The sequence below is a fragment of the Sus scrofa genome, chromosome X (assembly GCF_000003025.6).
Source record: "Sus scrofa isolate TJ Tabasco breed Duroc chromosome X, Sscrofa11.1, whole genome shotgun sequence".
NCBI lineage: Eukaryota > Metazoa > Chordata > Mammalia > Artiodactyla > Suidae > Sus > Sus scrofa.
Genome location: NC_010461.5, coordinates 90,428,148 through 90,440,291, shown reverse-complemented (window position 1 = coordinate 90,440,291; position 12,144 = coordinate 90,428,148).

Genomic DNA, 12,144 nt, shown 5'->3' with positions numbered 1-12,144 from the left:
GGTACCATTATTGCCCCCATTTTACAGAGGAGGAAACCAAGGTTGACTGAAATTAAATGACGTGACTAAGTGACAGTGATGAAATGACTTGTCCAATGTCATGTAGTTGTTCCGTGGTGGAGTGGAGTCAAAGCTCAGCAGGGTGCCCCTGAAGTCACTGTCCTTAACCATGAGTGCGTAATGGTGCCTTCAATATTACATATGGCCTCCCTTCCCTTAGGAAATCTAACTCAGAAAATTCTGGCAATCCAGATGCTCTCAGATATTGGGTTGTTCCGGGGAGCTGGCAATGAAGTAGGTAGAAGTGTCTCGGGATCTGCTGGTGTGGTCCAGAACATGAGGCATATATGTGCAATGGATATATGTTATGGAGCAGTGCCTATGGTTCATTGTACCCTAGGAATAATACCCTCAGTAAAAGTCAGATTGTTGAAGATATAGTTCAAGAGGTAAATAACATATGCCTAGACTTTGTTCATTTGGAAATGATTAAACACAAAGCAATCAAAGGAAAACAGCTAGTACATTTGTAGAAAAGAATATTAAAACCATATCTCAATATAGGCAACTCAGATTCAGATAATAAACACATTTGTGCTCTCAGTTTTATCATAATATATCCTATAGATTCTGTGTAGAACTAAAAGCTATAAAATATGTTTTGTTTTTACACTGATTCTGCATTTTACTGAAATACACTTGTTTAGAAAAATGTATGTACAAAATGTTTACAAAAGTAATACATTACTTTTCAAAGCAATCTTTCATTTTGGTCTCATAAAAACTTGTAAGGTAGAGGAGGGAAGGTATTATCTAAGTATAAATTTAAGGTACAAAGTGGACCAGTAAGTTACCAAGAACACCCAATTTGAATTGAAGAAGTGAAATTTGATCTACACCACCAGTGTGCAAAAATGTCACATTTCTTCATATCCTGACAACAAATGAAATCTGCTCTGCGCCTTCCACTTTTTCAGCTGGCTAAAAAATCAATCTCACTCATGGTTTTTAGAGGCCAAGCTTGCTGAAAGCCCTAGCAAATCATCCACAGGCCAGAAATTTCAGGACAGACCCTCTACCTTTTGTCCATTCTGATATGTTTATCATGCAAATGCACAAGTCCCCTGTTGATAGATGTCAGCTGCTTTTGTGCCACCTCTGGACACTGGTTGTGGAGGGGTGTCTTTTCCTGATGTTGGCCAGCTTCGTGGCCTATTATCCAGCCTCCCTGAAGTGTACCATGCAGATTCTCCTTTGAGCTCTTACCTCTTCTTTGGGATACTAGAGAGGAGCAAGGCTAGTCCTTGCTGCTCAAGGAATCTGCAAGGACTCCCATCTCCTCTCTAGTCTTGGACTTCTAGAACATCTAGGTCGGACAGCTTCTGCCACCTTTACTCAAAAGTGCTCACTTCTTAACACTCTGGGACAAACCAGCATAATTTCCCTCAATGAACCTAAGTCTTTGCTTTTTTTTTTTTTTTTCTTGTTAGGGCCACACCCACAGCATATGGAAATTCCCAGGCTAGAGGTCAAATCGTAGCTACAGCCTACGCCACAGCCACAGCAATGCAGGGTCCTTAACCCACTGAGCGGGGCCAGGGGTGGAACCCACATCCTCATGGATACCAGTCAGGTTTGTTACCACTGAGCCACAATGGGAACTCCAACCTAGGCCCGTGAAATCAAAAGCTCTAGATTCAGGCGATCTTGTAGGTGCCTGGCAACTTCTGCTTTTGACCTTGCAAAACAGAAGCTCCCAAGAGAAGGGAACAGCAAGACTTGGCTATGTTTGGATTTGGGGGAAGAAAAAATACCTACAGTGGCAAAAAACACATCATAGAAAATTAATATTTCAATAAATTATCCTACTACAAACTTTATTGCAATTGTTATTGGTTGTTTTTTTTTTAATTTTAGGCATGTTATTTGCAAGTCAGTAGTAACCATGATCTATATATTTGCAGTTGATTTCAATTCTATGCATATTTATTGAACACACACCATGCTCCTACTACTGTACTAAGTGTTGTATGGCACTTGTAGAAAGAAAAAGTATAGTCTTTGTCTTTGAGATGTAGGGAAATGAATCCACAATGTCTTCATTGATAATCTGTTGCTGGTGAGTTTCAGATCCACTATGCAAGGAGCTAGAATTTTTCTTTCTTAAAAATGATGCCCTTGGGAGTTCCCATCAAGGCTCAGTGGTTAACGAATCTGACTAGTATCCATGAGGATATGGGTTCAATCCCTGGCCTTGCTCAGTGGGTTAAGGATCTGGCATTGCCATGAGCTGTGGTGTGGGTCACAGATGTGGCTCAAATCCTGTGTGGCTGTTTCTGTGGTGTAGGCTAGCAGCCACAGCTCTGATTTGACCCCTAGCCTGGGAACCTCCACATGCCGCGTGTGTGGCCCTAAAAAGACAAAAAACAAAAAACAAACAAACAAAAAAGCTGCCCTTTATGGAGAATACTACATGTGCTTTCTTTTTTCCTCCTTGCATGTGCTTAAGAAACATATACTAGTTGTGGAATCTGAGATATAGAGAGATGGCACTGTCCTTGCCCTCGAGAAGTAGAAACTAGGTGGAGGAAGAGAACAGAGCCATAGTATCACCAGTGGCCAGACAGAGGAGGCAATTTTTAATTTAGGACATAAAGGGTGAACTGGCATTTACTAGAAAAGAAACGGAGAGGAGATTATCAGAAAGAACTAAAAGCATGGGCAAAGAAGGGAACAGAATTTCCTAAAATAAAAATAGGGAAGTGAGGCGTTCCTGCTGTGGCGCAGTGAGTTAAGGATCCGACTGCAGCGGCTCGGGGTTCCATCCCTGACCCAGTATCCTGCTTTGCTGCAGGTGCAGCATAGGTCACAGCTGTGCTGTGATTCAGTCCCTGGCCCAGGAACGTTCATATGCTGTGGGTATAGCCATTAAAATAATAGGGAAGTGAAAGAACATGGTATGCTCCAGGAACTATCAATCTGACTGATGTAAAAAGCCTGTGGGTTATAATGGTTCAAGACAAGGCTAGCTAGGGAGCTGCTCTGGGGCGTAACTGAAAATGCTATGCAGTATGAAAGAGTTTGGGATTCTTCTTAAAGGCAATGAGACCCTAAGCAAAGGTTTAAGTAGAAGGTGACAAAAACAGAACAGTATTTTTTTTTTTTTTGGTCTTTTCTAGGGCCGCTTCCTGCGGCAGATGGAGATTCCCAGGCTAGGGGTCGAATCGGAGCTGTAGTCACCGGCCTACACCACAGCCACAGCAACGTGGGATCTGAGCCACATCTGCGACCTACACCACAGCTCATGGCAACGCTGGATCCTTAGCCCACTGAGCAAGGCCAGGGATTGAACCTGCAACCTCATGGTTCCCAGTCGGATTCATTAACCACTGCACCACGACGGGAACTCCAGAACAGTACTTTTTTTTTTTTTTTTTTTTGCTATTTCTTGGGCCGCTCCTGTGGCATATGGAGGTTCTCAGGCTAGGGGTCGAATCGGAGCTGTAGCCACTGGCCTACACCAGAGCCACAGCAACTCGGGATCTGAGCCGCGTCTGCAACCTACACCACAGCTCACGGCAATGCCGGATCCTTAACCCACTGAGCAAGGGCAGGGACCGAACCCGCAACCTCATGGTTCCTGGTCGGATTCGTTAACTACTGCGCCACGACGGGAACTCCAAGAACAGTATTTTTTTGAATGCTCCTTCTGACAGAGGTGCCAAGGATGAACTGGAGGAGGGTGAGACTGGATAGAGAGAATAATCAGGTGGCTCTTGGTGAGAGTTGATGAAATAAGGCCATAGTAATGAAAATGGATTTGAGGTAACATTAACAGACTAAGAGTAAGAAGTGGGAGAGAACCAGGAGTTAAAGATGACTCCCAGGCTTGGGTAATCGGGTAGATAAAGGCGACATTAACCAAAATAGGGAATTCTCAGGAGGGTCAAGGTTGTGGATAATGAGTTATGTGGACTTTCAGATGTCTTTGGGACACCAGGTGAAACCATCTAATAAGCCCATTGAAATATCAGCCTTAGTTAGAGAAGTCAGGGTTGGAGTTAAGAGATTTGGGAGTCATCAAGATACAGGTGTTGAATAGACTGATGACAATAAATTTAGATCAAAAGAAAGGGCTGGGGATAGTGGCCAAGTGGGACAGGTAGCTGGAGTAAGACCCCAAAAGAGACTGAGAAAAGCCATAGCCCATCATGGAAGACACAGAAGTCCTGGAAGGAAGGGATGGTCATGAATGACAAATGCAGAGTAGGGGACAGAAAGGACAAGGACTGGAAGGACCATTATGAACTGGACGGTTTGGTCATTCCTAGTGGCTTTTGTTGGAGCAGTAGTGGAGGCATAAGCCAAACTGATGTGGTTTGAGGGCTTAAGAGGGGATGAGGAAGAAGGAAAGAGTATATGAGGCTTATTCTGTCAGGAAGGCTGGCAGTAAACATATAGTGAAAAATAAGATGGCAGCATGGTAGGCAAAGTTAAAAGAAAGGTCGTTTAAGGTGGGAGAATGCCAGCGAGAGTGATGGTGGCGCTCTGAGAGAGTAGAGGGCTAATGCATGGAATTGAGTCTCAGACAAGTCAGGGGAGGATGGGTTCTAGTCCAGAACTTTTCAAACTATCTGTGGTAAAGGATCAGCTTTTTAAATAATTGCTCCTCTGTCACAGACCAGTACTGCTGTAAAATATAATAAAAATGAATTACGAGAAAAAAGTAGTCAAAAACAGACATTCAAAACATAAGCCCCAATGTTTCATTATTAGAACCAATGAACATACAATTGCTTTATCAAAGTGCCTTAAAAGTTTTGAAATTCTTATTTTCAACTTCAATGCTTATGCTGTTGTGGATCAATATCAATCGGCTTGAGGCTTGGAAGGGGTCTACCACCTTCTTTGGGTCCACTACCTCCTTTGAATAGGACTATTCCAGACCATAAGACCTGGAAAGGAGGAAGGAAAAATACACCCCTTCTTCCAAGAGAGGGCGGAAGCAGAAAAGGATGGGAAAACAGAGAGAACACAGGAGTGGAATAAAGGAGAGCTGAAGGAATGCTGCTCTGAAAAAAAAAAAAATCGTAGTGAAATAGGAAGTCTTGATCATATTAAATGAGTACAGGATAAAGGAAGTGGGGTGGGACGATAGGAGGAGTGCAGTAATGGGTTGAAACAGCTGCTGTGGGAAATGAGCAATGGAACTGAACAAAACAACAGAGAGAAGGGTCAGCTAAAGCTGGAAATCATAAATGTGTTATGGAGCCAATCAGTCCAGTTTTGATTTTTCCCTAGCAGTTTTGTAGCCTCAGAGCATGGGTGGAGAAATAATACGGTGGGGTTCTGGTGCCATGGTGGGCTAGGTATGCAAACTGACTCTTCCATGGAAAACAACTGAAAATGCTGGATAACATGCAACAAACATCTTCTTAAAGTATCACAGAGCTGGAAAGGTAGTAAGAAATTATAAGCCCAGATCTAAGCAGACCAATGAAATCACTTCTTTGAGAACATTCACTGAACTTAATTTAAGCTTCAAGGAACAAACCATAAGCTATGTAAAAACACAAAGCCAGAAGCCTACCCAAGCTGGGGAGTCTAATAAGGCTCTTTCCCAGATAAAACTGGAATGACAAGGAGCTAAACCATTAGTGTACCAGTGAGCCAGAAAAAAGCCTACACACACACACACACACACACACACACACACACACACACACACACACACACAAGGGGACTTTGAGGAAAGCAGCCTTGGCACTAAGCGGAGAGGGAGGCACCTACCCTGAGAGGCTTTAAACAAAATCTCATCTAATAAAGATCTGCAGCCTAAATTCACATTACCCAGGTGCTCCAAAAACCCTTAAGCTCTGAATTTAAAGTAGATCCAGACTGGTAGTGCCACCAGGCACCTGGCAGAATGCAAATGCTCTCTGCAGGAAGCCACCCTCATCCTAAACTTCAAAACATTGCCACCAACAATTTTCCAAGAAATGAGGAAATCTTAATTAAAAATCACTAAGCATACAAGAAAACAAGTTATCATGCATAAGGCTAAGAGGAAGTTCAAATATGATAGATTGGAATCCAAATACAGAAGTCATTTTATTTAAATACAAATGGACCAAATGCTCGTGTTAAAAGATAGGCTAAATTTTTAAAACTTAACCGTATGCTGTTTACCATAATTACATTAAAACATAAACCTATCGTAAGATTGACAGGAAAAGGACGGAAAAAGACATTTCACAAAAATGCTAACCAAAATAAAGCTGGTACTGCTATATTGGTATCAGAGAAAATAGATGTTTAAGGCAAGGAAGCACAACTAAAGACATAGAGGGTCTTTTTCAACCATAAATAATCTAAGAGGAAGATATAAAAATGTTAAATTTGCATGATTCTAGTAATAACCTTAACATAAACAAAGCAAAAATCAATAAAACTACAAGGAGAAATAGACAAGTTCATAGTCATAACCAGGGCCTTTAACACACCTCTCTCAGTATAGAACAAAGAGAACAAACAAATCAATAAGTATCTAGAAGATTTTAATAACACAATTAACAAAGTTGACCTAATAGTGCATAGAACATCAAACCCAAAATTGCAGAGTACACATTCTTTTCAACCCCACATAGAAGACTCACCAAAACTGATCATATACTGGGTCATAAAGCAAAGGATTAAAATAATACAAGTGACACTTCTATGATCACAATGCAATTAGGCCAGAAATCAACGATAAAATGATAGCTAGGAAAACTAAATATGTTTGATTTTTTTTTTCTTTTTACAGCTGCACCCACGGCAAATGGAAGTTCCTGGGCTGGGGGTCAAATCAGAACTGCAGCTGCTGTCCTATGCCACAGCCACAGCAACAATGGATCTAAGCCTCATCTGTGACCTACGCTGCAGCTTGTGGCAATGCCCAGATCCTTAATCCACTGAGCGAGGCCAGGGATCAAACCTGCATCCTCACAGACACTGTGTCAAGTTCTTAACCCACTGAGATACAGTGGGAACTCCTGAAAATTTTAAAACATACTTTTAAATAAACCATGTGTCAAAGAAGAAATCATATTGAAAATTATAAAATATTTTAAACTCAGCTAAATTGAGAATACTACCTATCAAATCTTGTAGGATGCAACCAAAGCGATACTTAGAGGGAAAGCTATAGCCTGAAATGAGTTTATCTGAAAAGAAATAAAGGCCAAAGATAAAATAACTAGGCATCTGTTTTAAGGAGCTAGAGAAAAACAACAACAACAACAAACCCAAAGAAGGTAGAGGGAAAGAAAATATATGACGAAGTCGATTCAGGATTAGAGGTTGGCAGAGCAGATGTGGTTAAAGGTAATAAGTAGGAGGGAATTGAGGAGGCTAGTGAACGCGTAGGGAGAGAAGAGGGTGCCGTGCAGGTGGTAAAGGAGGGGATGTCAGGAAGATTGGAAATGAGGGATGGGTCCTGGACATGACATCACAAGGACATGAGATCACCGAGAAATTTAATCAAAGTAAGGGAGTGAGAAATGAATACATAGCAGTTTTTGATTAGCATGAAATTTCAAAATAAAAGGTTTTATATGTGAAACAGTTCTAAGTGAAGCAAATATTTGATGTGTGACCATGTAAGTGGGTTGCTGAAATGAGAGAGAGTACTCTTAATATCTGTCCTATAATTATAAGTCTTTCCCTGACTCTACACTGGTTTGTAAGACCTTACAGGATTGGAAACACTTTACTCATCTCTGCATTCCTGTTATGGGGTCTGTCATATAGTAGATGTTCAACAAATGCTTGTCTGCTCTAACTAATATAAGCATCACGCTAAGAATTTTACACACATTCTTTTATTTAATCCTTACAACAATTCTATGAGGTACCCACTAATACACAAATTAAGAGAGATGGAAGGTGAGGTTAAGTAACTTACTCAGAGTTGTGCAATGAATGAATAGGTGCTGTTCTAAAGGCCTGAAAGTAGATGTTTACATTATCTGTAGCCCCAGACAAGTTATGGCCAAAGCAATCACTAGGTCCTATTGTGATTCTGGAGAGCAAAATTTTGCTGAAGCAGTAAAAATATCATGCCATTATAATTTTCACTGTAAAATGCACATCCTCCCTCTTTACCTCTTGACTGTCTACTTCTCTCACCCTCCACTGAAATCCAGGCATTTTATTGCCTGTCTTCCGCCTGTGCTCATCATTTCCATACAGCTCAGTGCTCCCTCTTTCTTGGCTAATCCTAACTTATCCCTCTCCCTACTTATGAAACTAGACTAGAATAATAATTAGTGCTTTGAGGTCTTAGTGTTTGTGCTGCTCAGGATAGAAGTGTTTCAGAGTCAATTATTCTGTCCAAGAATTACTTGTAGGCATACCTCCCTGAAGACTTTGCACTGATGACTATCAAAGAAATAATGCTTATAATGAAATTAACAACTACGTATAATAGCTCTAGAAACTATTCAACATTAAAGAAAAGCCCTCTTCGACCCAACATTTCTCTCTAACTATCCTCTCATCTCTTTGCTCCTCTTCAGAGCCAAATATTTCAACCAATTTGTCTGTATACAAACCATCAGCAGTTCTTCACCTCCCTATTCACTTTTCAACCTACTCTAGTCTGGCTTCAGGCCCCTCCATTCCAATGAAAGTACTTCTGTTATTGCAACAAGCAACCTCCGTATTGCCAAATCAAATAGACACTTTTCTATCCTTATCTTACTCAAACTCCCTGCAGCATTTGACATAGTTAACCTTTCCCTCCAAGTTACAACATTTGCTTCTTTGGATATTATGACGCGACACTGCTGATTTTCCCCCTACCTCACTGGCTGCTCTTGTTTAGTCTCCTTTGCAGGGTTCTCCTAACATTGTGATATCTCAGGACTCACTCTTGGGTTTTCTTCTCTTTTTTCTTTGTATAGTTGACCCTTGGTATCCACAGAAGATTGGTTCCAGAAGGCCCAGCACCTACCAAAATCTGCAAATGCTCAAGTCCCTTATATAAAATGGCGTAGGACAACAAATACAGTCAGCCCTCTGTATCTGCGTGTTTCACATCTGCCGATTCAACCAGTGGAGGATCAAAATCCATGGTTGCTTGAATCTGCGGATGTGAAACCCATGGATACAGAGAGTGACTATATTCCTTTTCTGTGTTATCTGATCCACATCATAGCTTCTAATACCATCTATATGTTGATAACTCTCAAGTTTATTTCTCTAGTAATGACTCTACTCTGAGCTCATAACATGCATATTTGACTATCTACTTGCCATCTCCATTTAGATATCCAGCAAATACCTTAAACTTATTTCGTCAAGAACCCTTGCTATTTCTCCCAACCAGATCCTGTCCCTATATTCTCCATCTTAGTATGTCACCACCACTTATTCCGTTACTTAAAGGAGAAATCTAGGCATCATCCTTATCTCCTTCTTTTTCTTCACCTCAACAATATATCTATCAGTAAGTCTTGTTGACTCTATCTCCCAAATTTATGTACAATATCTTCCTTCATTTCATCAGAACTGCTATCACCTAGGTTCAGGCCTACCCTGGATTATCAAATTCTCCTGAATGGTCTCATTACCTTCTCCCTCTTCTCCTCTAGCACAGTTCTCCACATAGCAGCAAAATTGATCTACTTGAACCCTTCAATGGCTTCCCATTTTGATTTTTCAATAAAAGCCAAAAATCTTTATTATGGCTATGTATGACTCAATAAGTAAACAGAATACTTGGATAACACTACATACCAATTAAACCTAACATACATTGATAGAGCATTCCACCCAATAACAGTAGAATACATTACCTTCTCAAGTGCACATGGAATATTCCACAGGATAGACTATATGCTAGGCCATAAAACAAGTTTCAAAATATTTTAAATGACTGAAATCATATAAGGTATATTCTCTACCACAGTGGAAGGAAATTATAACTAAATAACAGAAAGAGATTTGGAAAATTTACAAAAATGTGGAAATTGAACAAAACACTCCTAAATAACTGATATGTTAAAGAAAAAATCATAAGCAAAATTAGAAAATACTTTGAAATGAACAAAAGCAAAACTACAATGTACCAAAGCTCATGGGATGCAGCTAACATAGTGCTTAGAGGGAAATTTACAGTTGTAAGACCTTTATATAAAAAGCAAAAATAAATCTATACCCTAATCTCTCACCTTGAGAAACTAGAATAAAGGGTAAAGTAAACCCAAGGCAAACATGGGGAAGGAAATAATAAAGATTAAAACAGAGATAAATGAAATACAGAATAGAAAAAAAATGATGACATTAATGAAACAAAAGTTTGTTTGAAAAGGACAGCAAAACTAACAAGTCTTTTGGTTAGACTGACCAAAAGAAAAAAGTAGAAGACTGAAATTTCCAAAATCAGCCATGAAATAGGGGACATTACTGTAGACCTTACCTTACAGGGCAAAATAGGATTAGAAAAATATTATAAACAATTGTGTGCCAACAAATTAGATAACCTAGATAAAATGGACATATTCCTAGAAATGCACCAACTACCAAAATTGACTCAAAAAGAAATTGAAAATCTTTTTTTTTTTTTTTTTGTCTTTTTGTCTTTTGAGGGCTGCACCCACAGCATATGGAGGTTCCCAGGCTAGGGGTTGAATCAAAGCAATAGCTGCCGGCCTACACCACAGCCACAGCAATGCCAGATCTGAGCCACATCTGCAACCTCCACTGCAGATCACGGCAATGCTGGATCCTTAACCCACTGAGCAAGGCCAGGGATGGAACCTGCAACCTCATGGTTCCTAGTCGGATTTGTTTCCACTGCGCCACAATGGGAATTCCAAAGTTGAAAATCTTAATAGACCTGTAACAAGTAACAAGATTGAGTAAATAATTTTTTAAAAATCTCTCAATAGGAATTCCCTTTATGAGTGGGCAGAAACAAATCTGTTTAGTATCCATGAGGATGCAGGTTCAATCACTGTCCTCGCTCAGTGGGTTAAGGATCTGGTGTTGCTGTGGTCTGTGGTGTAGGTCACAGACATGGCTTGGATCCTGCATTGCTGTGGCTGTGGTGTAGGCTGGCAGCTATAGCTCCGATTAGACCCCTAGCCCGGGAACTTCCATATGTCATGGGTGTGTCTTAAAAAGCAATAAATAAATAGTAAAAAAAGAGAAATATCCCAACAAAGAAAAGCCAGGACCAGCTCGACCAGTGAATTTTACCATATTTAAAAAAAAATTAATACCAATTCTTTTCAAACTCATCCAAAATATAGAAGAGGAAGAAAACTTCCCAACCCATCTTATGAGGCCAGTATTATCCTGATACCAAAACTAGACAGAGATATCATGAGAAAACTCAGACCAATACTTCTTATGAATATAGAGGCAAAAATCCTCTACAAAATACAAGCAAATTGATCCAGCAACATATAAAAAAGGATTATACACCATGACCAAATGATATTCATTATGAGATTGCAAGGCTAGTTTAATCCCAAAAATCAATTAATATAATACTCCATATCCACACCACAAATGACAAAAAACACATGATCCTTTCATTAAACACAGAAAAAACATTTGGCAAAAGTCTAGCTTTTCATGGTAAAAAATAACAAAAAACAAAAAACCCACAAGAAACAAAAAACAAAAAACCAACAAACTAAAAATAGAAGGGAATTTTCTTGACCTACTAAAGGGTATCTATGAAAAATCCACAGCTAACACCATGCTTAATGGTGAAAGACTGAAATCTTCTCCCCTAAGATCAAGAACAAGACAGGGATGTCTTCTCTTGCCAATTTTATTCAACATTGTACTAGAGGTTTTAGCCAAAGCAATTAGACGAGAAAAAGAAATAAACAACATTTAGGATTGGAAAAGAAGAAGTAAAAATATCTATTTGCAGATGATGTGATCTGGTTTATGGAAAATTCTAAGAAATCCAATAAATTATTAGAACTAATAAACAGTTCATCTGAGTTGTAGCAAGTAAAAACAATATATTAAAATCAGTTATGTTTCTACACAATGTACAATCCAAAAACTGAAAGTAATAAAATAATTCCATCTACAATAACTTCACAAAGTATAAAATACTTAGAAATAAATTTAATAAAA